This window comes from Sus scrofa, chromosome 6 (genome assembly GCF_000003025.6).
Source record: "Sus scrofa isolate TJ Tabasco breed Duroc chromosome 6, Sscrofa11.1, whole genome shotgun sequence".
In the NCBI taxonomy this organism is placed as follows: domain Eukaryota; kingdom Metazoa; phylum Chordata; class Mammalia; order Artiodactyla; family Suidae; genus Sus; species Sus scrofa.
Genome location: NC_010448.4, coordinates 142,257,275 through 142,285,203, shown reverse-complemented (window position 1 = coordinate 142,285,203; position 27,929 = coordinate 142,257,275). Strand labels below are relative to the sequence as shown.

Here is a 27,929-nt window from a genome sequence, read left to right as displayed (position 1 = left end):
TTCTTTTTATGGCTGAGGAGTATTGTATTTTATATATATATATATATATATATATATCACATCTTCTTTATCCATTTATCTGTCAGTGGACATTTAGGTTATTTTCATGTCTTAGTTATTGTGAATAATGTTGCTAAGTACATAGGGATGCATGTATTTTTTTTAAATAGTTATTTCCCCAATACAATTTTTTTCTCTACTGTATGGCATGGTGACCCAGTTACACATACATGTACACATTGTATTTTCTCACATTATCATGCTCTGTCATAAGTGACTAGACATAGTTCCCAGTGCTACACAGCAGGATCACATTGCTAATCCATTCCAAAGGCAACAGTTTGCATGTATTAGCCCAAGCTCCCCAACCACCCCACTCCCTCCCCCTCCCCCTTGGCAATCACAAGACTATTCTCCAAGTCCATGATTTTCTTTTTTGTGGAAAGGTTCATTTGTGCCTTATATTAGATTCCAGATATAAGTGATATCATATGGTATTTGTCTTTCTCTTTCTGACTTACTTCACTCAGGATGAGAGTCTCTAGTTCCATCCATGTTGCTGCAAATGGCATTATTTTGTTGTTTTTTATGGCTGAGTAGCATTCCATTGTGTATATATACCACATCTTCCTAATCCAATCATCTGTCGATGGACATTTGGGTTGCTTCCATGTCTTGGCTATTGTGAATAGAGCTGCAATGAACATGTGGGTGCATGTGTCTTTTTTAAGGAAAGTTTTGTCCGGATATATGCCCAAGAGTGAGATGCGGGGTCATATGGTAGTTCTATGTATAGATTTCTAAGGTATCTCCATATTGATCTCCATACTGGTTGTACCAGCTTACATTCCCACCAACAGTGCAGGAGGGTTCCCTTTTCTCCACACCCCCTCCAGCATTTGTTATTTGTGGACTTATTAATGATGACATTCTGACTGGTGTGAGGTGGTATCTCATGGTAGTTTTGATTTGTATTTCTCTAATAATCAGTGATGTTGAGCATTTTTTTCATGTGATTGTTGGCCATCTGTACGTCTTCCTTGGAAAAATGTCTATTTAGGTCTTTTGCCCATTTTTCAATTGGGTTGTTGGCTTTTTTACTGTTGAGTTGTATAAGTTGCTTGTATATTCTAGAGATTAAGCCATTGTCAGTTGGGATGCATATATCTTTTTGAATGAATGTTTTGTCCAAATACATGCCCAGGAGTGGGTGTACTGGATCATAGGGTAATTCCATTTTTAGTTTTTTGAAGAACCTCCATAATGTTCTCCATAATGGTTATACCAACTTACATTCCCACCAATGTGTAAGAGGGCCCCCTTTTCTCCACATCCTCTCTAGCATTTGTCATTTGCTGACTTGTTAATGATGGCCATTCTGACCAGTATAAGGTGGTACCTCATTGCAGTTTTGATCTAAAAAGCAGATAATTTTCTAGTATAGAATAACAACAAATTGTCAACATCTTGTCTGACAATCTTATGAATTAATTATTAACCTGGAATAAATCCAAAATATCTAATATTTGTTAAATATTAGTAGTAATCACTTAGATGAAAGTTGATATTTTCTACAGAGTAGGCCCTCAAATGGTTGAAACTAACATTTTAGTTTATTTAATAAACTAAACTAATATTTTATTAAAATATAAAATATTTCATATTTTAATGAAAATGAACATCTCTTCTACCCGCAGGCTTGTATTGTAAGATGCTATCAAATAGGTCTCTATGGGGGTAGATGTTTTATGTATACTATTTAGTTAACATGCAGACTATTGGAAGAGGCATCTATAGCTCTGGATAACTAAGATTTAAGAACATAATACCCAGGGGCTTTAATCCAGGCATAGTATGTTTAATTAATTATATACAGGGCTGAATTATTTATAGATGAAGTTAATCATCTAGCAATGTGGATATTATTTAAATGGCATGTTCTAGAAGGAAGAAGACTAGACCAGGAGTTTAGTAATGTGTGTTGTGGCCTCTGATTGAATATTCAGCTGCATGACAAGAGTCACATGACCATCCTGGGTTCCATTTCTTCATCTGTGGATTAATGATATTTGATTCTTTAGTTTCTAAAATTCTTTAAAGCTAAAACTTCCTTTGCCTTATGTTGAAAATATACCTTTCTTAGATGATAAAGAATCTTCTAAAATGATATCATATATTTTGCTATGGTTGGAAGACTGTGTGGACAGATTCTTGGCAGGTATCAACTTAAATATCAGATTGGCAGATTATGCTTTAATCTTCATTTTTCCTGCAAGATGAGGTATTTGTTTATTCATCCAAGCAAAATTTATTGAGATACTGTCCAGGTGTGACTGTGTTTGCTTTGGGAGATACTAAGTGACTAAAAGATTGTCTCTATCCTTTGAGGCAAACTCATGATCTAGTCGTGGGGACAGACATGTCAAATGCAAGGCCAGTAAGAGTTATTATAATAGCAGTTAAGTATCAGCTAGTATGAGGGCAGAAAAGAGGAAGAGACCAATGAATCCCTTTTAATAGATGGAGAAATAAGGGTAAGGATAGTTAGAAAAGATCTCATTAAAATATGTCTCTTAAAAGGTAAGGTAGAGATGACTTTGTAGAAGGAGCAGCAGACACAGTGAGTATCTATGTGTGACTTGTATAATTGTTTTTCTCTTTTAGCGCCACTTTTCTAATCCACACAATGGAGGTAATACTTGCCTCCAAGCATTTTGAGTAGGGTTGAATATTTGTGAAAGTGCCTGACACGATTGTGCTCAGTATGTGTTCCTGAATCTAACCTACCCTGTTAAGAAAATAGACTAATGAATTTTGCACTGCAAATGATTACTAAGTTTTAAAGCCTTTAGTATAAAAAGTTATAGGTGGGTCAGTGCCAGTCTGTGTCAGAAATTTCAACCATCTTCAAAAATTGAAAAACTAAGAATAACATCACATAGCTATACTTACTCTTCTTTTTTGGGAAGCATTGTTTTTTCTTCTGGGATTAAGTCCTGCCTAGTTCTTTGGCTGTGATATATACTTTCTTTTATGAAGGGCTGATTAGGTAGATGGTTGGTTAATTTTAAAATAATGTCCATAATTTGAAAAAGAAGAAGTTTGTGATTATAGGCCTGCCATATAAATATTTTGAAAATTTAACTTTTTTTTGTATTTTACTGAAACGTAAAATTATGGAAATCAGTTCCCACTGTGGTGGGTGAAGCTGGTTAAGGATATAGCATTGTCTCTGTGGCAGCTCAGGATGCTAATGTGCAAGTTCGACCCCCAGCCTGGCACAATGCGTTAAGAATCTGGTGTTGCTACAGCTGGGGTGTAGGTTACATGTTTTGTGGTTTGGGTTCCATTCCTGGCCCAGGAACTTCCCTATGCCATGGGTGCAGCAAAAAAAAAAAATTATGGTCATAATTGAATGAGAATATTTTCCTTATGATAAATGAGGGTCTACATAATGCTACCTTCACTTAAATAAAAGGAAATTCTCATTTTAAGATATATTCAAGATTCTCTGACATTGAGGCACACATTTGAAAGGTACATCATTAACAATTTAAAATAAAAATTCAAAAATAGTTTTATAAGTTTACAATTTTTTTGAAGTTTTTTTATTATTTTATAATGATTTTTATTTTTTCCATTATAGCTGGTTTACAGTGTTCTGTCAATTTTCTACTGTACTTGATAGTATATCATCATTCATTCATTCATTTACTCACTCAACTACTGCCGAGTGCCTACTTTACACTGGCATGATTGTAGGTGTTTAATTCAGCTCTAAATAAGATCAGATCTCTGCTCTTTATATAGAACTGATATATATTCCAGTGAAGGAGAGAGACAGTAAACAAATTGTATTTAGTGTATTATTATTATTCCATCAAGTTACTTGCATAAGGGTACTTGGCCAGTGATACCTTAAGTCTAATGCTTTCTCTACAGATTGGTCACAGGGCTTTGAAAATTGTTCAACTTACTAATGCAACTATGAAAGGCTAGCTCCATAAGAATAAGACTGCTACACTTTGGGCTCGCTAGGAATGAGACTTTGGTAAATGGTGAAGCTCACTTTTTGCCATCTGTAAAATGGAGATGAAAAAATCTTTTAACATGGTCAAATAAGATAATGTTGGCAAAGTACAGCTGGCTTCGTGCTCAATAAATCTTAGCTACTATTACCATTATCATTAAACGTGTTTATTTTCATTTATGCCCAAGAACAAAGAGGGTAGGGTATATTAGCATGATAAGCAGAAAGTTCTGGTACCCTTTAAACTACTTACTGACTGTTGACTCATAGAGAATTTTGTTCCTGGCAAAACTTAGGATATCTCTTTTGACTTTGTAATTATACATAGATCAAATGAGCTCCACTTTGGTTATTTGATAACTTAAGGATGGATGTATAAATATAATAAACACTACTGTTGATTGGTTAGCTTATTTACCCTCTTAGCAGGATGCCTTATGCCTGCATGAAGTGCTGGCACTTTGCCACTATGGTGAACCCATAGATTCTGGATGAGGAACTATAATTCTTTGAGGGTAAAGTTTGAATTAGTAACTAAAATGACTTAAAAAAACTGGTGAAAAATATGCTAGGTTCTTTATTTTTCCATTTTGTGATCTTCACTTCCAGTTTCTCTATAAAAGCAAAGCATTTATTTTCTTATTTATTTGGTATATTGATAAATATTTAGAATGAGTACTATGGGTCAGATAGTCACTGAAAATTCTGAGTTATATCTGACAAATAGGGTATATCTGATATCTTTACAGTCTGGAAAGCAGCAAGTAATGTCAATCATTTGTAGATCATTCTTCATAAGAAATTATTAACAAATCTTAAAAATTATATAATTAGCATAAAGCAGTTGTCATGTAAAAGGTTTATTTTTTTTCAAATAAACTAAATGTATTTTTTTTTGTCATTCATTTAACAAACATTTAATAAGTACTCACGGTATGCAAAGCTGGGTATAGGCACTGTGGGAGATATAAAGATGAATTAAACACAGCTCCTACCTGTGAAAATCTTCAGGGAGACAAGAAATATGCATAATATAGTTTGAGTACAGGTCCAGAAATGATGAAAGCCGTAAGAGGAGCATAAACAAATTTTATTGAATTCAGCAGCTTCAGAGATTACTTTCCTGCTGAAGATAAATGTGGACTGCATATGCATAGAAAAAGTTTGAGTTTTGGAGCCAGATAGATATAGTTTCCAAATCTTAATTATTTTATTTATTAGATGTACATATTGTCTCTCAGTACTTCAGTTTCCTCATGGGTAAAATGGCAAGGATAATATCTAGTTTATGTGATTGGATGAAATAAGCTAGATAAATCAACTGCCATTCAATAGAAATCAGTAAGTTGATTTGCTTTCTACTCTTCTTGGCACTGCAAAATAGGCTTTTTAAGTATAGATATGCACTTGATTTTTATCCATTCATTTTTTTCTTCCATCAAGTAGACAGTGTTGAGTAACTGCTAAGAGGTAGAAGTATAGACATTTGAATGGCCACACTGCAAAGAGATCAACTCCATTCAAACCATGTGACTCCCAGTAGGGCTTGCTGTTCCTCAGAAGTTGGGAAATCAAAGCCAACCAATATGGCCAAACAGAAGCTGAGCACTACTTACCACCAAACATTGGGAAAATTAGAGCAACTGACATTTTCGTTATAGGTAAGACTGAATGATCAGGAATGCAGATGCATTTATAGGGGAATGCATTAACGTGATTCTCTGAGTGTGATTTTTCAACATTTAAAAAATGTTATGTAGGAGTTCCCTAGTGGCTCAGCAAGTTAAGGATCTGGCATCACTACTGTGGCATGGGTTTGATCCCTGGTCCTGGAACTTCTTCATGCCATTGGTGCAGCCAAAAACTGTTATGTAAAACATTTATTTAACACATTTTTATACAACTGCTATGGGAAGATAGTAACTGAATTTTGGGGTGATAAATTAAGTTGTGAACTAAACCTACAGCCTGAGTGATTGATGAAGTGTGATTGTTACATATGAATAACAGAAGTGTGTGTGTGTGTGTGTGTGTGTGTGTGTGTTTAGAAGGGGATAGATTCTCCAAACATTGCAAAAATATATGTAGATATATTTTCCCCTTTTGTTGTTGATTGGAGGTGAGGGCAAGCTCTAGAAAGAGGAGTTAGTAGCCACTTGGAAGTTAAAAAACAAAAAAACAAAAAAAAACTATTGTGTCACATGTGGGAGGTGGGCAGTGTCCTGTCATCTGTTTCCCCAGTATCTTGAAGAAAAAATGTTTATTTTCCGGCTTGACTTACAATTGTGATTCATGCCCATAACAATTATCGTTCATGACATTAAAAATAAACTATTTCTTTTTAGTCCTGTTATTCTGGGGATCATGTTAGATGCCAGGGATACAAAAATTAAAAGAGGACCAGCTCTTTTATAATATGCTGTGTAGAGGTCGAGGGGAGGGGTATAGATATGTTAATAAATGCAATACAATCCACGCTTCTAAATACTATGATCAAAGTCTACATGGCTAAAGTATGGACATAAAAATGGGAATGATCTTTTTTTCCTGGGTTTATCAGTCAAGATTAAGTCAGAGGAAAAAAAATGTTCCATGTATTTCAGCTTTTAAAAATTAATTCAAGATATTAGGGGCTTTACTTCTTTGTAAGAAATGGCAAATTATAGTTTATTAAAGCTGCCACCAATGTTCTCAGCCTGAGTCACCAGAGTGTGTGGTTTTTTGGAGCTCAGTGGGGAGTCTTTATAATTTTCCACAACTTCTAGGGAACTCCTGTCAATTATCCAACCCATGGCAATGAAGTAGGTGGCCAAGGAGTCATTAGCTGCAGCTGTCTTCAGAAAACAGCATCTTCTCCTTCTCTCTCATTTTCAAAATTTTGTGTAAGGGCTTCCCGTTGATAGACTCCAGACCAGAATTATAAGAAGGGGAATTTTGAGACTGTTCAGGCTTATCCTATGCAGTAAAAAGAAAAAAAATGTATATATGAATCACTGAAATGAATAAATAATTGTAGCATGTCAATTACCATGCATATTTGAAAAATAACCAAGTATAAATTTTAGAATTAAAATGTATACAATTTTGAATTCATCAGTGGATTAGATTAGAGATCAGATATAGCAGAATAGAAAATTAAGAAACTGGATGACGTATCTAAAGTAATTACCTGAATGCGGCACAGAAAGATAAGGAGACAGAGAGTATGAATGAGAAGTTAAATTACATGGAGGATATAATGAGAGAATTTCAGTAGAATATAGTATATATTAAAGCTGCATAAGGGAAAATATGTAAAAAGGGCAATTTATAAAATATAGATGTAGTGAAGTCAGTATATAAAGAGGAGGGTATGGATAAAGGTTATTGGAGTCAAGAACAGGCAGAACTTTGAGACTGGTTGTTAGACGGGTCAGACATGTAGGTGTCAAATTTGCCTGTGAATTGAGGCTCTGAGGAAGACTCTGAGAGAAAGAGTAAGGAAAACAAAGCACAGAATGAACGAGGGCCTAGTAATCTGGAATGTTGACTTCATCAGTGCCTGAAATGACGTAGATAAAGGGCATAATTAGGTTGATGACCTATTTTTGATTCAGGAGACTTGAACAGGCTGGAGTGCAGGTTGTGTCACAGGCTTGATGAGATCACAGACTACATGTTTGTTCAGTGGTCAAATAATATATTTTTGAGCACCCTCAACCAGGTTCTTGAAGATCCAAGCATTAGGGGACTAAATAATGAGTATTCCAGTGCCTTCTACCCTGTGGTTCACACGGGGCATGGTGTTTACAGAGTCAAAGCTTTACATAGAGTCATAAAAAGAAGTATGGAACGTTTGAGAGGAAGTGGCCCTTGCTGAGTCGTCCTCCTGTGATTCAGAGGGTTAGCTAGATTCCCAGTCTTGTCTCTGCAGTGGATAATGCCTGGAAAAATCCTGGCACTTTGAGTAGCAGAGGTGGTGAGGATTGGAAAAGGAGGTTTTTCTGGTAGAAGCCTACTGCATAAAATAAAGAGGCCACCTAAGATAAACTCTCCATTTTTGGTGAAAGTTGCCCAAAAGAATTCTGTGTGTATTGAAAGAGGAAAGTTGAACCAAATGAATTCTGTATCTTGGAACAAAGTAAGCCCTGAAGGAACATTTCTCAGGGTAAAGGTAGCCTGATAGCCATTTGGTTTTGGTTTATACTTCTATATCCCATATGCAAACTAAATTCTTGGACATAGGGGAAAAAAAAGACTTTTGCTTCAAGCAATGTGTTTACTATAGTAAGAAGAGTTATAAAATACAAATTTTTAATTCTGAGATTGGTATGAAATGTATCTCTTGGATATGGTATCTTTATTCAGTGCACAGCATGAACAACTATTCATGAGGCTTTGTCTTTCTACATAGACCTCAATAGATTTGGAAATTTGAATGACTGAGGAGAGAGCGAGGGAGCTGAGATTGGCTCTAGGATATTATAATGCCATCCCAATCCCCAAATTTACTCCTAGACTTTCTTTTTACACCAGCCTTTTTTCCCCTCAAAATGTTCGAAACGGAGTTCCCGTCGTGGCTCAGTGGTTAACGAATCTGACTAGGAACCATGAAGTTGCGGGTTCGATCCCTGGCCTTGCTCAGTGGGTTAAGGATCTGGCGTTGCCGTGAGTTGTGGTGTAGGTCACAGACGTGGCTCGGATCCTGCGTTGCTGTGGCTCTGGCATAGGCCGGTATCTACAGCTCCAATTAGATTCCTAGCCTGGGAACCTCCATATGCCACACGTGCGGCCCTGGAAAAGGCAAAAATACAAAAAAAAAAAAAAAAAAAAAGTTCGAAACATACAATTATATCACAAAGGGCTTGTCCTAACTTCTATTATTTATGAATGATTCTAATATAACCTGTTTAAATCTAAGGACTGTTGACACTTTTCTGATTTCACTCCTTCCCAATCAATACAAACTAACAGTTTTTATATTTTTTCAGATAGAATTGAATTTTCGCAGATCATGTATCTGACTCACAAGCCAGTCCTGTTTGCTACTTTGCATTAGCCAAGTTTTTGATTTCCAGCACTAGGTCTGTGTGATGTCTGTCTTCTGTTTTTAATGATAACCAAAAAGGCAGCTGTAACCTAGTGTGCTGAACATGAACCCTGTTCTTGGTCATTGCCAGTGTTTATTTCTGTAACACTCATCTTTTATCTCTTCAGTGGTCATTCCTGTCCCTGCTCACCACTGCATAAATTGCTGGAACCAATGTGATGCCATCTTATACGCAGATCTTCAAGTATTTCACCCTTCTTACTATAGCTGTTTGCCTTAGGGTGCAAGTGAGTCCTAGGTGCTTTGATCAAGAAAAATCTGTGTGCTCGACAAAGTGATATCTAAGTCATCCCTTTCCTCCCCCTTGTCTGCTTTTCTCTGAATCTGACTCTTGTGCCTTGACTTTTTACCTAGGATAAATTCTTCTCCTGAAGACTTCTTAGCATCTTCTGTAAACAGATCTCTGGTGTCCCATGCCAATTTAACCATTTACTTAGTTCAAGCATTTACCCATGATACAACAAAGAAAAAAGAAAAAAAAAAAAAAGAAAAAAAAGAGCTTGAAAGAAAGAAATTGGGAATCAAATTAAGGTAGACAATATATAAGTATATATTTTTTCGGATGGAGGAAAAACTTGGAAAGGGGCAAGTGTCCTGAAAATTCTAAGCGTAATTCAAGGAATAAATTATTTCTCCTGCCCCCAAATTATAATTTAATCTGTACGTAAGCAAATAGAAGGGTGGAGGAACTGGCTTTCAATGGTCCCTTTTTCCTAGTCAACAAAGTCCTACTAGCTCCCCAGTTAATCTCCCCTCTGTTAGCACTCTGTCTTTAATTCTTTCTAGGCCCCTTGCTCGCTCCGCTTTAGTTACTGGCCTATTTTCTGTTCCTCAAATACCAAAATTGCTCTTTTTCTGAAGGTCTTTGAAGTTCCTTCTTTATTCCCTTCAGGTATCTGTTCAGATATTGCCTTCTCAGGGAAATTTCTCCTGACCCCCACTATCTATAGTAGCTCCCCTTATTCTCCAACCTCTGACTCTGCATGGTAGATATGTATCACTTATGATTTCCGCTAATATTTTGCACATCTTCTCCTCATTTCAGTAGTTTCCCATGTTGTGAATCCAATATAGATTTCAGTTTTCTAATGTAGAATTTAAAAACATCTAGAATTTCCACCTCTCTTGACAGTGGAGTGAAGATACCACCAAACAGATGGAAGGCTTTGATTTGGAAGGCAGCTGTGTGACACACAGGCTGAACATGGGCATTCATGGTGTTAGTACAAGTGTTAGCAGAAGCCATGAGCTCCTGGGTTGACCAGAGCAAAAGCCGCCTTCCTGACAAAGGCAAAGGCAAAGACAAGTAGGTCAGTAGCAGTAACTGATATGAAGGTCAGTAGCAGTCACAACAGCAGCAGCAGCAGCGTCTTCCTAAGAAGTCAGTTTTCTAGTAGAGTTCTGGGGGTTGTTATAATGTGAGCTTTCTGTTAGCCCTCAATAAATTCCTTTTTGTTGACGTAACTGTAGATTCTCTTGTCTGCATTTAGTACTCTGACTCATAGCATGCATTTATTTTTCTTTTTGGCCTCTCACATATTTATTTACTTAATTGCGTGCTTATCATTTACTAGAAAGTACCCCCAGTGTCTAGAACAGTGCCTGGTCCATAGTAGTTGCTCAATAAGTATTTGATGACTAGAAAAATGGTAGGATCTATTTGGTGTCTGGATATTTTAACCATTGGTAGTATTTATCACTTGTATAATTACTTCATATCTTAGTGGCTTAAAACAGCAAATATTTAATATCTCATATAGTCACTATGGGTCAGGAGTCTGGGAATGGCTTAACTGAGTGGTTCTGGCTCAGAGCTTATTATGAAGCTGCTGTCAAGATATTGGCAGGAGCTGCAGTTTTCTGAAGGATTGAGTGAGGCAGAGATTTGCGTCTAAGATGGCTCACTCACAAAACTGGCAGGAGGCTTCAGTTCTTTGTCATGTGAGCCTCTCCATAGTCTGCTTGAGTATCCTGATGACATGATGGCTGCTGGCTCTTCCCCTGAGAGAGAGAGAAACCACAATGCCTTTTATGACCTGATCTCAGAAATCTAATATAGCCACTTCCAAGACAGTCTTATTCATTAGAATGACTATGCACTGCCCACACTCATGGGGATGGGAATTAGCCCCAGCTTTTTTTTTCTTTTCTTTTTTGCCTTTTAGGGTCACACCTGTGACATATGGAAGTTCCCAGCTAGGGGTTGAATCAGAGCTATAGCTCCCAGCCCATGAGCTATGTCTGTGACCTATACCACAGCTCATGGCAATGCTGGATCCTTAACCCACTAGGGATCAAACCTGCATCCTCATGGATACTAGATCATTTCATAGCCCACTGAGCCACAAAGGGAACTCCCTAGGCTTCACCTTTTGGAGAGAAGAGTGTCAAATAATTTTTGGACAAATTTTAAAACAGCCATCCTACTAAAGCACAGAGTTAAAAAAGCTCTACCTATTTCCCATCTCTTTCTTGGACTACCAGCAATATGGCCATGGAGGCTGCTCATTCAAAGAAGGTGCACCCTCTCCTCCTTCCTGCTCTTTGGAACATGAATGTGATGTAGGCTCTCCAGAAGATACCCTAGATCATGAGCAATCTTAAGAACGAAATACTTAAAGCACAAAAATGGGAGAGATGATAACTGCGAAATTGGTAAGCAGCCCTGGATAGCAAGCAACCCTCTTCTATTTTGCCTAAACCAACATTACTTTGGGTTTTCTGTTATTTATGGTCAAATTAATTCTGATTCCTGTATCCTTGGGCAAGTGATCCAGCTTGTTTTCTTTACTCTCTTTCTTGGGAAATTGTCCATCCTGCCCACAGTAACTCATTGGTAGAGCTTGAACTAAAAGTCGTCCATCTGAGTCCAGTTCTACTTCTTCTCCATCACACAGATTCTGTAGATGCAGAGGGAAATTCTTTTCTAGCCAACTTAGAAAAGCCAGGATTTACTAAAAGAGTCTTTCAGTTTTTCAGATATCATGGACTTTGTGTCATAACTAACTTGAGAGAGTTCCATGAATGCTTTACTAATTTGTGTTTTAAGTTAGCAGAATATCTCTCAGCAGGAGAGATATTGCTTTTTTCATTTTCATTTTCTGGCCATCCACTGAGTTCTGCCTCTTATCCTTCACTCTACAGTTCACTGAGACTTTCTGGAGTCCCTGACACTCAAACTTAGAGTCCTTTCCAGACTCTAGAAGATAACGATAATGTATTGTCCCTATAATGTATTGTCAAAACATCTATTTTTTTTTATTTTTTATTTTTTTATTTTATTTTCCCACTGTACAGCAAGGGGGTCAGGTTATCCTTACATGTATACATTACAATTACAGTTTTTCCCCCACTATTTCTTCTGTTGCAACATGAGCATCTAGACATAGTTCTCAATGCTATTCAGCGGGATCTCCTTGTAAATCTATTCTAGGTTGTGTCTGATAAGCCCAAGCTCCCGATCCCTCCCACTCCCTCCCCCTCCCATCAGGCAACCACAAGTCTCTTCTCCAAGTCCATGATTTTCTCTTCTGAGGAGATGTTCATTTGTGCTGGATATTAGATTCCAGTTATAAGTGATATCATATGGTATTTGTCTTTGTCTTTCTGGCTCATTTCACTCAGTATGAGATTCTCTAGTTCCATCCATGTTGCTGCAAATGGCATGATGTCATCCTTTTTTATGGCTGAGTAGTATTCCATTGTGTATATATACCACATCTTCTGAATCCAATCATCTGTCGATGGACATTTGGATTGTTTCCATGTCCTGGCTATTGTGAATAGTGCTGCAATGAACATGCGGGTGCAAGTGTCTCTTTTAAGTAGAGCTTTGTCCGGATAGATGCCCAAGAGTGGGATTGCAGGGTCATATGGAAGTTCTATGTATAGATTTCTAAGGTATCTCCAAACTGTTCTCCATAGTGGCTGTACCAGTTTACATTCCCACCAGCAGTGCAGGAGGGTTCCCTTTTCTCCACAGCCCCTCCAGCACTTGTTATTTGTGGACTTATTAATGATGGCATTCTGACTGGTGTGAGGTGGTATCTCATGGTAGTTTTGATTTGCATTTCTCTTATAATCAGCGAAAACATCTATTTTTTTATGTGTTAGATACCTTACAGTCATTCTTCCCGACACGGCCATCTGGAACAGTAACACTACTATTACATCCATTTAAAAAAAGAGGAAATCAAGCCCTGGAACCTTACCCAGGGCCATAGAGTTTGAAAGTGGCTGAGATTGGATCTAAACCAGGCTCAGAATAACCCCAGAGCCAATGTTCTTTCCACTTTTCCTGTTCTTTAACTCCACAGAAATCTTGGTGGACACATTTAGTTATAGTAGGAAGTATAAATATGGAATGAAAATTGCAATGTATTGCCAAATTGCCTGACTTCAGCATGCACAGTCTTGGGAATCCATCCATCTGCAACATTTTTTCTTAATAGAATTTGTTGAAACCAGATCAGCAGATCCTTGCTAGTGTGGGCCATTGGCCAGGATATGGGAATCATTTCATGAAATGGAATCTCATGTTAAAATGGTGCTTATTACAAAAGGATCTTTCCAGAGGGTTGTGTTTTCAGTGAAAATGTCAGTGGTAAACACTTAGACCTTGCCCACTGCTCTGCTCACCTTCTTCTCTGGTCTTTTCAGATGGACAAGCATCATTGGAAACCCCAGAGGTTCAAGGTATAGGGAAGGTCGCAAGGCACCAAAGGGAAGAGGATGGAAGAAAAAGAAAGATGGTAGGAACATTCACATATATTTCTACTGAGTACAATATACTTTTTTCATTGAATTAATATTTTATTGAACCCTCATATACCCTAATGGATTAGGTTTTGTTAATCACATTTTAGCTGTATGAAGTACCCCTAACAGGTTGCAAGGATTAGGACATGAGTATCTTTGGGGGGAGGACATTATTCAGTCTACCATATTCAGATCTGTCTTTTTGTAAAAAATAAATAATACATCATTTAGTTTGATTATGAAAGTATGCTGGCTTCTTTATTTTCTAATTTACCTTGCTAATTCTATATGAAATATATTCAAATAAGAGCTTTAAACAGGAGCGAGTTGAAATGCTGGAACAAAAGACATGGGATTGTTGAATAGCATAAACATATTACATGTGTTCTCAAAAAAAGTTATGATTCAGAATCTGTAGACATCCTCAGAGCCCTTACCTTAGACTTTCTCCCATAGAGGAGTTTCTTCATATATGTTAATTAACTACAAAGATGATAGATTGAATAGTATATTTTCCTCTGTTTCCCCTCTATTTAGGAGTGACCGAACTATAAGACTCAGGTTGGTAGGGAAGCAGAGGTGAACTTGAATCCTTAGGCTGTTTAATCAGTTCCTAGATAACTGTAAATCCAATTCCTGTATGTAGGAAAACTTCTGCTCCTGTGGGTCCTTAGGATCTCATGCCCATTGTGCAAGTTTTCTGGTTTTAGCAGCCTATTCTCTCCACTTTGGAAGCCTCCTATGGCTTTGAGAACCATGCCTCAGCTGGGCTGAATTGTGCAGTAACAAGGGGACGTGAGCTTTGTGGTTAGACAGACCCACATTTGAAACTCAGGTCTACCATTTAGCATGTGATGCCCCTGAACACATGCAAAGCTTTAACTCTGTCAGTGGAATGTGAACACTATCTCTTGCAAATAAAGCCTGGCTGGGTTGAGTGCGAGCAGAGTGTACTGTTACTGGCCATGCTTCTTTACATCCCTTGGCAGCCACTAGCCTTTTGACCTGTTCCTGAACTACTAAAGTGACAGGCAGAAAAAAAGGTACCAAATGTTTAGAAACAGACTTGATAGTGCTGCTTCTCTCTGTAAGGACACTCCTAGTAATACTGAAGGTGGGTTAGAAGTTTTTGACAAAATATTTGTGATGATACTGTGATGGCCTCATCAGCCATTTGTCTCTTCTTCCCAGCTAATGGAATCCCAGTTTTGTCGTGACATTAGGCAAACTGTAAAGCCTGTAGGGGATGGTGCCTAACTAGTCTAGGCCAACTGTGGCCATTACAGTTCTCTTTGCCAGTGATTAATTCAGGGGTGGTGCATGATTTTTTTTTTCTGGAAGGTAGGCCATGAGGGAACTTAAAGGAAGCTTTCTGAGGAAATTCAGGAGAAGACTTTCTTCCCTGTTTGTTATAATTACCTTCAGTTCACCTCTCTGATGAAGGAGGAGGGCTCAGAGGGAAGGAGGTTTCCTACACTAGGGTTGAGAGAAGAACGGGACCCATGACATTTGACACTGGACAGACGAGACTCACATACAGTCAGAGCCCTGGGAAGGAGCACATGCTAGGCAGGGCCACATAGGGATTGTACTTGGGAGTTGTAGGTGTTGTAGGAGACAAGATTTATAGCAGAAGGATGCAGTACCCCCTGATTCCCGTGGGAGGATGTGATTGGCTTATTTGAATAAATCTATGGGTTGTCTGGAAACTGAAACCTGCTACTCAAGATAAATGGGAACTGCACTGATCACCTTGATAAGGAGGGTTGTTTGGCTACAGGACCTTATCCACAGGAACAGCATGGGGAGGGGACTTGTAGGCAGGACATAGGAGGCACTTCCAGTTTTATCATATGTAAATCTAACACATAGCATTTGGCCTTAATTTTAGGTTATACACCCTACTGATGGAGAGAGAGAGGGTGGGTGGGAGAGAGGTGTTTGTTCTTTCTTCTCTCTGTATGTTGTCATGTGTGAACATGAGGGTGATGGTTAGAAGCATAACATCACTTTTGCAACCTTGAAGGGAAATATTGCAGCTATTTCAAGGATGGTGAAGAAAAAAAAGAACAAGCCTGGGTCTCTGATAGTTTCTTTGAAGCTGCTGAACTTTTCCCTGAAAGCTTCTACTATCAGACTTTTATATGACAGTAACCCCCTGTTGTTGAACCCCTCTCATTCTGTTATTCTGCCCCTTGTATTGACGCCTCTTGATGAGGACACCTGGATGCTCCCACCGTCTGTCAGGAACAAGTCCCCTGAGATTTTACATGTGCAATGTCTAATATGGTTATTGTATTATTGTACTGAGTTTTGGTTATGCTATAAGTGTAGTGCAGAATCCATCTTGGGCCAGAGTGAAGAACTAGAACACTCAGGGGAAATTCCAGTGGGAAGCTATTGATCATCTTAGCCTCCTGCTCACATCATGAGGAGAATCTTATATTTTACTCTTAAGAAGAATTCTTTTGTCAATCCCTAAAGTATAAATTTACCTATAGGCTATTGAGTATCCTTAGGCTGCCTTATATGTGACTCAAAAGAGGATGGAGCTGCCATGTATCTTTTTTTAAACATATTGTGCAGTCCATGAAAAATATATAGTTAACATAAGATAGCTGTCTTAGAAATGTGGCAAAATAAATGAAAAATCAAATAAAGAGCATATGCTAGAATAATGGAAAATATTCAGAATATCACTTTCTGATTCCTTTCTTCCATGCATCTATATACTTAAACAATAAAAAAAGTAGGGAATGGTATTGCACTTTAGTTTTTGAGAAAGGTAAAGAGAAAGAACAGTTGGTCAAAATGATACTTCCAGCTGTTTTTGTTTGCTAGAACTTTGACTCAAATTGTTTCTGAGCTTTTAAATGTTCTGTGCTGTCATTTGAAAATTACCTATATTAACACATGTAATAAAATATTTGAAAATCTTTCTAGTAAAATTTCCAAAAGAGTTTAAGAAAACTCAACAAGATACCAGTTTCAGGTATTGGAATACAATTAGCAAAGTATTCATAATGCAGTATTTTTTATACTAAATCAATGAAAGTTATTGGATTTTGGACTGAAAAAAAAATTCATCGATTTACTCTTCATAGAAGTTTCCTCTTCAAAAATAATAAAAACATTCAACCAATTCTGTCAACTCCAGAAATATGTTAGGCCAAGAAAGAATAGCCTTTCCTGATCCTGCTGACTGTGCCTTCACAAATATCCAAAAAGATTAGACATCCAGGACTCTCTGAAGGCCACTTACCACATTAGACCTCTGTGAAAAGCCTTTGAGTGGGTAGTGATTGTGATCAGGCCTTCTGGGTGCTCTCAGCCCCCTTGTTGCTCACCTTTGCTGTATCTCTAGTTAGCAGGGGTCAGTGGATGAAGGGCCTCATGTGCTATGCTAAGGTTTTCTTAATTCTCCGGTAATCAGGAATCCATTAAAGATTTGAGCTGGAGGTAATATGTATCCATTGGCTTTCGAGCAGGACACCCTTGGTGAAGCCTATGAGAGGGGAGATGAGACTGGAGCCACTGAAGAGGTAGTTAACCATGGCAGGAGAAATAGAATGAAGACTTGAGCTTGGGCAGTGGCCCTGCAAATGTCAAGATATGCAGAGAGGTAAAATGGAAAGATCCCAAAGGGTCTTGGGAGGAGAGAGGAAAATGGGATAGTGAGGGGGATGAGGCCAGCTAGTTAGAATTATGTCTACTGTCAAATTAAAATGACCCTAAGGTCTGCGGTTCTCCTGGAGTTCCCGTCGTGGCGCAGTGGTTAACGAATCCGACTAGGAACCATGAGGTTGTGGGTTCGGTCCCTGTCCTTGCTCAGTGGGTTAACGATCCGGCGTTGCCGTGAGCTGTGGTGTAGGTTGCAGACGCGGCTCGGATCCCGCGTTGCTGTGGCTCTGGCGTAGGCTGGTGGCTACAGCTCAGATTCGACCCCTAGCCTGGGAACCTCCATATGCCGTGGGAGCGGCCCAAAGAAATAGCAAAAAAAAAAAAAAAAAAAAAAAAAAAAAAAAAAAAAAAAATGACCCTAAGGTCTGCGGTTCTCCTATAATTAAAGAACCGTAATCTAGAGCATGAGCCATAGGCCTCCTAAAGCATTGATTTTTGTCTTCCCCAAATATTATATACTCTAAAGACTTTTTGTTTGTTTCTTTTTCTTTTCTTTTTTTTCTTCTTTTTAAAAGTTTTTTGCTTTTAGTTTTCAACTCTGTGTCAGACAGTTGTGGTGGTGAGGTAAATGAACTCCGGATGCACATTTCAGTGATATATGTACCATGAGTAAAAAGTGAGTCATGTTGCCTTCAATTGTAAATTCTCAAAGGTCAGGGATTTGAATTTTCTAAAGCTAATTTTAAGCACTAAACAAACCTTACAGGTGATAATATTTTTCCCATAAAAAGCTCTAAGATGAGAAGCATCCCACATAATTTAAAGGATTTTGGCTTCTAATAGAAATATCAAAATAAAATTAAAACGTTATAGAAGGAAGCATATTGTTTTATATATGTTATGGCCTGAAAGACTAAGATAACATATATGATTTATTTACTTTATCAATAATTATGTATGAATACATGTTACTTATTATTTGTGAATACATTCTATGTGCAGAGCACTGCATGAATAAAAAATTATGACTACACTGGTTAGCTAAAATGGAAAAGATGTTATTATCTGAGGCATGAAGAGATATATTGGAAAGAAAAACTTTTATTTATAAATCATAAAAAATCTATATAATCCAAATGATAGTTTCTGAAAAGAAAGAAAATAAATTATTAAAAATATCTATTTCTTTCAGTAGCCATTTTAATCATTTTTGCAAATGTCCACTTGCAAGATAGACTGAACTCTCACTTATGTTACAGGATTATTAATTGTATTTCAGTGAGTGTGAAAAGCTAAAAAGGCTCCCAGCATGATGTGCACTCTTACTCAGTGGTAGCTCTCCTTATTAATTTGCAATGACTGTTTTAAGACCTGGTGCAAGGTCTTTAATAATATTTTTACGTGAATCATTAAAGTCCTAAGGACTTCAAAAAAGATGCAAATAAAATATTTAAAAAATTAGTCCACCCCAAAGAATTTATGTAAGAGAACATTAAGAATGTTCTTGTTACTTGATCACAGTTATTAACAATAATAAATGTGTAGCTTCAAATACTCACACACATGCATAGTATAAAAATCTGACCAGTTCAGCATAATCAGTGTTTACATTATTTTACCAGTAAAAGCAAGATGAGACAAATGCAAATGATTTTAAACTACATTTTTCATGAACCTTCCTGTACATGAGTAAGATTGACATGTATGCAGGTAATGAAACTAAACAGAATGAATCGTTAGAATCAAGGATGAGAAGGGGGGGATATTCAGGGCATTGTTACAGATATATTCTGGCACTGAATTACCTTCCCTAAAGGGAATAAAGGTCTAATGGCCCAAGGGATTGCTTTTTCTGTTTGAAAATATCTATTGATTGGTTCATAAATTTCTACTGTGATTTATGGTCTTAATCATAATATCTTTTCACAAGGATTAGATTACCCTGACATCTACTTAAATTGTCTATCTTCTTCAGCCAATTCCAAATCCATTATTTGTGTAGCACTTTGTGATTGTCAGAGTCATGTATATGAAAATATGTATTAGTTTCATAATAAATTTTTCACCTTTATACAACAACCTGCAACCCCCCAAGCTTTAGGGTTATAAACTAATGTCGAGACTCTAAAAACATTGTATGACTGTAAATAAAGCAAAATAAAATCCCTTTATTTTTTGGGGGGAGGGGGTTTATTTTATTTTATTTTTATTGTTAAAGTATAGTTGATTTACAGTGATTCTTCATTTTCTATTGTACCGCAAAGTAACCTAATCACACACAGTCTTCTGTGCTCTACAGTAGGAACCCATTGCCCATCCATTCCGAATATTACAATTTGTATCAACCAACCCTAAACTCCCCATTCATCCCACTCCCTCCCCCACCCCCCTAGAAACCACAAGTCTGCTCTCCATATACATGATCTGTTTCTATTTTATTTTATTGTATTTTATTTATTTTATTTTATTTTTGTCTTTTTAGGGTCACACCCGTGGCATATGGAGGTTCCCAGGCTAGGGGTCCAATCAGAGCTGTAGCCGTCTGCCTATGCCAGAGCCACAGCAATGTGGGATCAGAGCCACATCTGTGACCTACACCACAGATCACGGCAATGCCAGATCCTTAACCCACTGAGCAAGGCAGGGATCGAACCCGAAACCTCATGGTTCCTAATTGGATTCACTAACCACTGAGCCATGACAGGAACTTCTGTTTCTGTTTTATAGATAATATCATCTGTGCCATATTTTAGATTCCACATATAAGTGATGTCATATGGTACTTGTCTTTCTTTCTGACTTACTTCACTTAGTAAGAGAATATCTAGTTCCATCCATTTTGCTGCAAATAAAATTATTTTGTTCTTTTTTATGGCTGAGTAGTATTCCATTGTATATCTGTACCACAGCTTCTTAATCCATTCATCTGTTGATGGACATTTAGTTTTCCCATGTCTTGGCTATTGTGAATAGTGCTGCAATGAACATAGAGTTGCATGTATCTTTTTGATTGAATGTTTTTTTCTGGATATATGCTCAGGAGTTGGATTGCTGGATCATATGGTAGTTCTATATTTGGTTTTTGAGGTACCTCCATTCTGTTTTCCATAGTGGTTGTACCAATTTACATTCCCACCAACAGTGAAGGAGGGTCCCCTTTTCCCCACACCCTCTCCAGCATTTGCTATTTGTTGACTTGTTAATGATGGTCATTCTGACTGGTGTGAGGTGGTACCTCGTTGTAATTTTGATTTTCATTTCTCTAATAATCAGTGATGTTGAGCATTTTTTCATGTACTTGTTGGCCATCCATATGTCTTCCTTGGAGAAATGTTTATTTAGGTCTTCTGACCATTATTCAACTGGGTTGTTTGTTTTTTTTGTTGTTGTTGAGTTGCATGAGTTGTTTATATATTTTGGAGACTAGGCCTTTGTCTGTTTCATCATTGCAAAGATTTTTCTCCCATTCATGGGCTGATTTAAAGATTCCTTTTGGTGAGGTTAAATATATATCTCTTTTTAGGAAAAGTAGAAGAGAGAATGGTAAGAAAAAATATAAACATAAAATGGGATTAGTACCTTCTAAAGAATATATTTCTATTTGCTTCAAATAAATCATAACCCAACAATTTTGGAGGTTTCCAGGTCTAATTTCTCAGCCATTCTAGCAACTGAAGATTTTAATATTCACATAACTATTGTCATTTTGTCATGGAAGAGATGTTTTTGGAAGAATTTGACATGTAAACCAATGGACCGAGTAAAGCAGATTGCCCTCCCTAATGTGGTTGGACTTCAATCAATCAGTTGAAAATCTGAATAGATGGAAGGCTAAACCCTAACTCTCTTCCAAATAAGGGAGAATTTCTCATGCCTGACTTTATTTGAGGGAGGGCATTTTTTTTTTCCTGCTCTGGAATTAAACTAAAACATCAGCTCTTCCGGGTCTCCAGCTTGCTGAAAGCAAATCTTGGGACTGGTCAGCCTTCATAATTGTATTGCCAATTCCTTATAGTCCTTCTCTTTCTTTTTGTCTCTATATCTATATCTCTATTTAAAGTCTGATATTGGTTCTATTTCTCTGGAGAAATCTGACTGATACAGTGGGCAAAGAAAGATGAAAGCTTGGAGATTGGTGAGGAACTATTATAATAGTAACTGTTATAAGAGTTGATGGTGATCTGGACCAGGGATGAGCACTGGAGGAAAATAAGGAGAAATATGGTTTATTCTATATAAATTTGTAAAGAATATATTTTAAAAGAAGAATGAATAGAATTTGTTGGTGGATTGGATATGCATTATTAGAAAAGGAGAGAAATCAAATATGATGACTTCAAGGTTTTGGCACCTGGAATAAAGGATATTAGCCAAGGCAGCAAAGAGTGGAGGAGCAGGTTTGGAGTTCAGAAATGCAATTTTGGATAGGTTGAGTCTGAGACACCCAAGTGGAGATATCAAGTGGGCAGCAGGACATATAGAGCTTGGGTTCAGGAGGGAAGTCTGGGTTGGAGATATACATTTGGGAATATTCAGCATAAAGGTATTATGTAAGTTGTATGACATCACCATCTTCATGAGTGTAAGTAGAGAAGATATATAAAGACTGACCTTTAGGACATTGAGTAGATGAGAAATAACTAGCAAAGAAGTCTGGGAATGATCTGCCAGTAAGTAGAAGGATAACTGAGGAGTGTACTGCCCAGGAAGTCAAGTGAAAAAGGTGTTTCAACGAGGAAAGTGGAGGAGAGAACACCTGCTATTCTGAGTCTTGTTAGAAACTTTCCATCTTTATTTCTCTGCCATTCACATGCTGCTAGACTGAGAAAAGTCATCTGAGGGATATATTATTTATTCTCTTATGGAATTCTCTAACTTTAGCATATGCCAGCACATATCTTAAGGCAAAGTTCACAAGATATTTTATATGGCATGCTAATTTTTCCCTCTTATAGAAAAAAGGGAAGCATTTCAGCTTCAAATAAGTTTTGCAAAACCATATTTCTCTCAGAACTTTTTTCAGCCTTCCTATGGTAATGTATTTTATGAATTTCTAAGATAATATTGTATAGATAATATAGTATGCAATGTTCCTCAAACTTAGTAAATCAAAGTTCTTTTTATTATGAAGAATTACAAGGGCCTAATTATCCAGAATACATAACTTTGTTTCCTTGAAATAATTTTTTTTAACTTTTTTTTTTTTTTTTTTTTTTTTTTTTTGTCTTTTTGCTATTTCTTGGGCCGCTCCTGCGGCATATGGAGGTTCCCAGGCTAGGGGTCGAATCAGAGCTGTAGCCACCGGCCTACGCCAGAGCCACAGCAACACGGGATCCGAGCCGCGTCTGCAACCTACACCACAGCTCACAGCAACGCCGGATCGTTAGCCCACTGAGCAAGGGCAGGGACCGAACCCGAAACCTCATGGTTCCTAGTCGGATTCGTTAACCACTGCGCCACGATGGGAGCTCCTTTTTTTTTTTTTTTTAAACTTTTTTTTTTTCTTTTTGCTATTTCTTTGAAATAATTTTTAAAAAAATTTTTAATCTTTATTTTTTGCTTTTTAAAAAATGACTGCACCTGTGGCATATGTAAGTTCCCAAGCTAGGGGTCGAATCCTATCTGCAGCTGCCAGCCTGCACCACAGCCATAGCAACGCCAGATCACAGCTGTGTCTGCAGCCTACCACACAGCTCATGACAAAGCCAGGTCCTTAATCCACGGAGTGGGGCCAGGGATCAAACCAGTGTCCTCACAGATACTGGTCGGGTTTACCACTGAGCCACAACAGAAACTCCTGTAATAATATTCCTGTATAATTTTCCTCTGGATCCTTAGAGGACTTTATTAACTGTGCTTAAAACTTCATGCCCTTAGCTTTTCCCAACATAAGAAACACTCATATGAAGAATGGTTTTGCTATTTTAAATATACAACTACATTCAAAGAAATTAACTAGTTACACCATGTACTGTTTAAAAAAAACCATTCATTTAAAAAGTCTTCTCAGAGCCCAGAGTTATGAAAATGTTTCTCCTATATTACTATTTTTGAAAGTATTTGGATCCCATTGAAAATAACTAAAACTCATAGTAAAGGGTACAAAATATCTAAAGACCAAAGATGCACTAGTAAGAGTGAGTGATTTTCAAATCGGTGACCAGGTAGAAATAGACACTAAGAGAAGTAAACTGAGCCCAGAACTGACTTTCATCTTGAGAACATTTAACACATGGATGGACTTGGACTTTATATGCTCTTATTGGGTACAAGAAACAAGAGAAAAACCCAGGGCTTCTCACACTGGGTACTCTAAATAGAAACCATACCTATATAATATTGGCACTTCCCTGAAAGGTCTTCATTCTCAATAAAATGATGAAATAGTGATAACTGTGTTCTAAGCAACTATGAGGCAACTGTGAGGCTAATCAACTCTCTTAAACCTTGACTTTGAACAGAGTGGGAAAAATATGCTGTTGAGAACTTGGAATCATGAATTGGCCCAATCTGGGTTTGTAGCACAAAATCGCATTACCTATGCAGCTTCCAGAAAACTTCACGCCAAAAAATAAATTAAAAGTGATTGTTAACATGTACTGCCTCATCAGCTTGGCAGACTAAATAAAAATCCTCTTGAAAGAAACCCATTCTAACACCAACCCTAAGAAATTTCCACAAGCAATTCAGAGTAAACAAGAAGTAAGCATATAAGGAAAAAGCAACAAAACCCAGCAAAAGCAATAGGCTCTAAAAACAGATAAGAAGGGACTTCACATAAGGAAATTATTAAACATGGGCTTGACATGATTATATTTAAAAGAAGAGAATCAACCACGAAATATGTGAAGCTAATGAACTATAAATCTTAATCAGATTAGACAAAGAAACAAAATAGAATATCAAGTAAATTTTAACTGCTGTTGGCACTTGGATTCGATGAGAACATTCAACATGTGATAGAAAGGAGTTACACCAGGCAATAAAATGATGGGTCCAAACACATTCCTGCTCTTTATGTTTGTTACAAATCCAGTATCATCTGTATACGCCCTTTACTGATTAGTCACATCATTATACATATTTTTCTCTCTTCTTACACATAATTCTATTTTCAGTGAAACTACTTGTAACCATTAATTTGTGAAGGGTCATTGGAAAGGGATATAGGGGTTTTCAAAATTTCAAAAATCTTCAAAGTCTTCAAGATTTAAGTTTCTCCTATAATTAGCAGGCACTGTGAAATATCCAGGCAACTAGAACCATTTGTAAGGAAATGGTTGCAGGTCACAGTATTTATCTTCTATTGTCTGTTATCTCCCTTCTTTTGTATAACTATAATCTACGTTTCCTTCTTTTTATTTCTTTCTCCACCTAGTCAGAATAGTTCTTGTTAAAGCATCTTGGTGGACATTGAGGAGGAAATTACATTAGTGTGGGCTAGAAAGAGATGAAGTACTTTCGCAGAGATAGTGGAGAAAAAGAGAGATCAGAAAAGTTGGTTGCAGGCTTCAAAGGAACTGCATGTTGCTGTGGGGCAGCGCACCTGCGTCAGAATGGATCTAAAATGTACAGTTAGTGGAAGGAAGAAACAGAGTGGCTTGAACTCTAACAAATAAGCTCAAACAGACAATAAATCTCTTTAAACAAGTCACTGTTATTAAAATAACTCAAAGGAGAGCTTTGTTTAAATATTGTCAGAAATAGATGAAACATTATAGAGATCTCTCTTTGACAGGTTAGATTCCTTAATGAATTTTCTTATACTATGAACCAAACATTCTTTCCAGATATACCTTAGAACAGGATATAATGGATGGTTCTGCGATAATTGACATTTTAAACCCTTTTATGATATTATAAAGTGGTTCTTATTTTTTTTTAAATCTAAAATTATGTTCATTAACATTTCTAGATTAGCAATCTGCCAGAGTCCACAAGGAAAGAATGTGAACTCAGAAGTGTTAACTGAGCAGAGGTTAATGAAGCAGCTGTTTACTGAGGGGGTTGAAGGTAAGAGGACCCACAAGAGGTAGTGAAATGTTCAGGGACTAGTGGAAGCTATTTCCCAACTAAGCCTGAAAGGGCAGGGAAAATTGATAGAGTTATAAAACTCAAAGACAGTTTTGGGCCAAGAAAGAAAAGAATTATGATTGTAGAATGTTAACTATGGCCAGAATCCAGGCCAGGCAGGGAGAATGTGAGGTGAACAAATACCTACAACTTCACTCTCTTCTCACCTTCTGACTCTGGTTAGTATTTTTCATCAACCAAACCAAAACTAAAAGCCAGAGGGTGAGAGAGCCCAAATGATGAGTTCGTGGTCTTGATACCTAGATGTTGAGGGAGTAGGACCCTCCAAAGACGGGTCACCTTGAATATCCAGTTACCAAGGAGGAAAAGATTATTGATTGATCAGCATTTGAGCCAGGCCTTAACAACTGTGATTAATTTTATAGGATTAAAAATCACAGGGAATTGGATCACGATAAATAGCTTGAAACCAAGGATTTGAATACAGCAGACATTGTGCAGGTGTGTATTTTTGAGGACCCAGTTCCATGGAGTAGGAGCAGGCCTTGTGGTTTGGGCTATTAGTCCCTTGGGCATGTTCTTCTCCCATCTGCTCTTATCCCATAGTCCCCAAGAGGCCTAGATATCAACCTTTAGTACTTCCAGAAGGCTTCAGAGTCTGTACATAACCCTTAATGATTCTGACGAAAATGTCAGAAATGGGGATTGAGGTTAGGTCCTGAGAGCGAGGGTCAGGAAGTTGCTTCAGGCCAGTGTTTCATATGTGCTACTCAGAGGCTCTTCAGGTGGAACATTTATATTTAATAGCTCTTTTTGCTTTCTTGGTTTTTTTTAATGTTTTGTTTTGGAAAAATCATTTGAAGCTTGGCGTAGATCTTTACTATCTTTTCCAGGCAGAAAAATTTTAAATCTCATTATGCTGTTTGTAGTCACTCACATCAGTTTTTTTTTTTTTTTTTTTTTTTTGGCAATCTTGCAGAAATAGAACTGAATTAAAACACAGGGTGTTCCAGAAGCACTTGTAGTGGAGCTCTTCTGAAAATAGCCTGCCTCTGGCTGACAGGGGTCTTACTTTGGATGTTTAATTCTGAAATCTATGGAGGAAATTAAAATACAGACCTTCCCTAGGAGAGAGAATCTGTTCAAAATTACTTTTGACTGTGGCCCTTCTCCTGCCCCTTCATGTACATTAAGTACAACAAACTATACTTAAACAGTCATCTAAGTGGGAGATCCAGAGAATCTTAGCATAATTGGTTATGATTCTTTATTAAGTGTTAGTATAAGTGAGATTGCAGAAGGTTAAATCAGCTCCTTTGCCAAAGCTGATGGTTCTTGCCTCCTATACCAGCTCTATGATCATTCAGTTTAACAAATGTATTTTGAGTATATTATACATACAAGGCGTTGTGCCCAGTCCTATAGTTGAGCAAGATAAATCTCTTTCCTTTAAGGAGCTTACAATAAATAGGAAGACAAAGTAAATTCATAAGAAAACTTACTACAATGTAAAGCAAAATTTAGTATCTCTTGCCATGAGGGTTACCCAGAGGTCTTCCAGTTCAAAATGGCAAAATAAGGAGAAAGCACATCTAGCTGATATTACTGAGGAGCTTGCATTTGATATTTGAGGACTGGAAAGAATTTGGTTGGTGGAGGGGGTTGGTAGAGGTTATTCTAGGCTGCAGAGAAGCAGAAGTGAGAAAGTATGGTGTGGGGGTTCCTGTGAGCAAAAACTGAGTCTGTGCGACTGTATTATACAGAGGAAGGGGGAATTTGATGAGGAAGGCTTTGGATGCCAGAGGAAGCTATCCATAATTCATTTGAATTGAGAGTCATTAAAGGCTTGGAGTGAAGCTGTGATGTAATTGACACTGCTAGAAGATAAATCTGTTGCATTTTCAAGAGCGAAATGGAGGAAGGAAGTCCAGTTAGGAAGTTAGTGTGAAAGCTTGGCCTTGAGGTAATGAGGTCCAGAGCAAGTAGAGTAAAAATGGGAATTAGGAGAACAGGTATTGTAGAGGAAGGTCCTGTAAGACTAGCAGCTGACTGGCTAGAGGGGACAACTGAGAAAAATGGAGATTGATTTCAGGTATCACGTTGGGTGAGTGAGAGAGTACTGCTGCCATAAAGATAAAGGAGGGTAAATGTAGGAAGCTGCCTCACAGAGTATCATGATTTCACTTTGGACATTGAAATGCTATAGGACCTCCTGCCAAAGTTAGCACACAGACTGGTGTGAAGGCACCTGCCTTTAGGACAGTGCTCAGAAGTGTAACTAGACATCCAGGAGTCATTTGAATATCTGTGATAGTTGACACTGACGGAAGGTGACATCCTTTTGAAAGAGTGTTTGTTGATAAAAACAGAGGTTTTATAAAAACAGATAAAGAGGTT

At 37.5% G+C, this 27,929-nt stretch overlaps 1 long non-coding RNA gene across 10 annotated transcripts in view; it reads left to right on the top strand.

Annotated features, from left to right (window-relative positions):
- LOC106507649 overlaps nt 1-27,929 on the top strand; it is a 372,669-nt gene that overhangs the window by 86,014 nt on the left and 258,726 nt on the right. For 8 of the 10 annotated variants that reach the window (XR_002345148.1, XR_002345149.1, XR_001303789.2 and 5 more), the window contains exon 2: nt 13,779-13,870. This is a non-coding gene — a long non-coding RNA (uncharacterized LOC106507649). Of the gene's footprint in view, nt 1-13,778; nt 13,871-25,413; nt 25,512-27,929 lie in introns of all 10 variants that reach the window. The other 2 variants (XR_002345150.1, XR_002345153.1) reach the window with 1 other exon arrangement.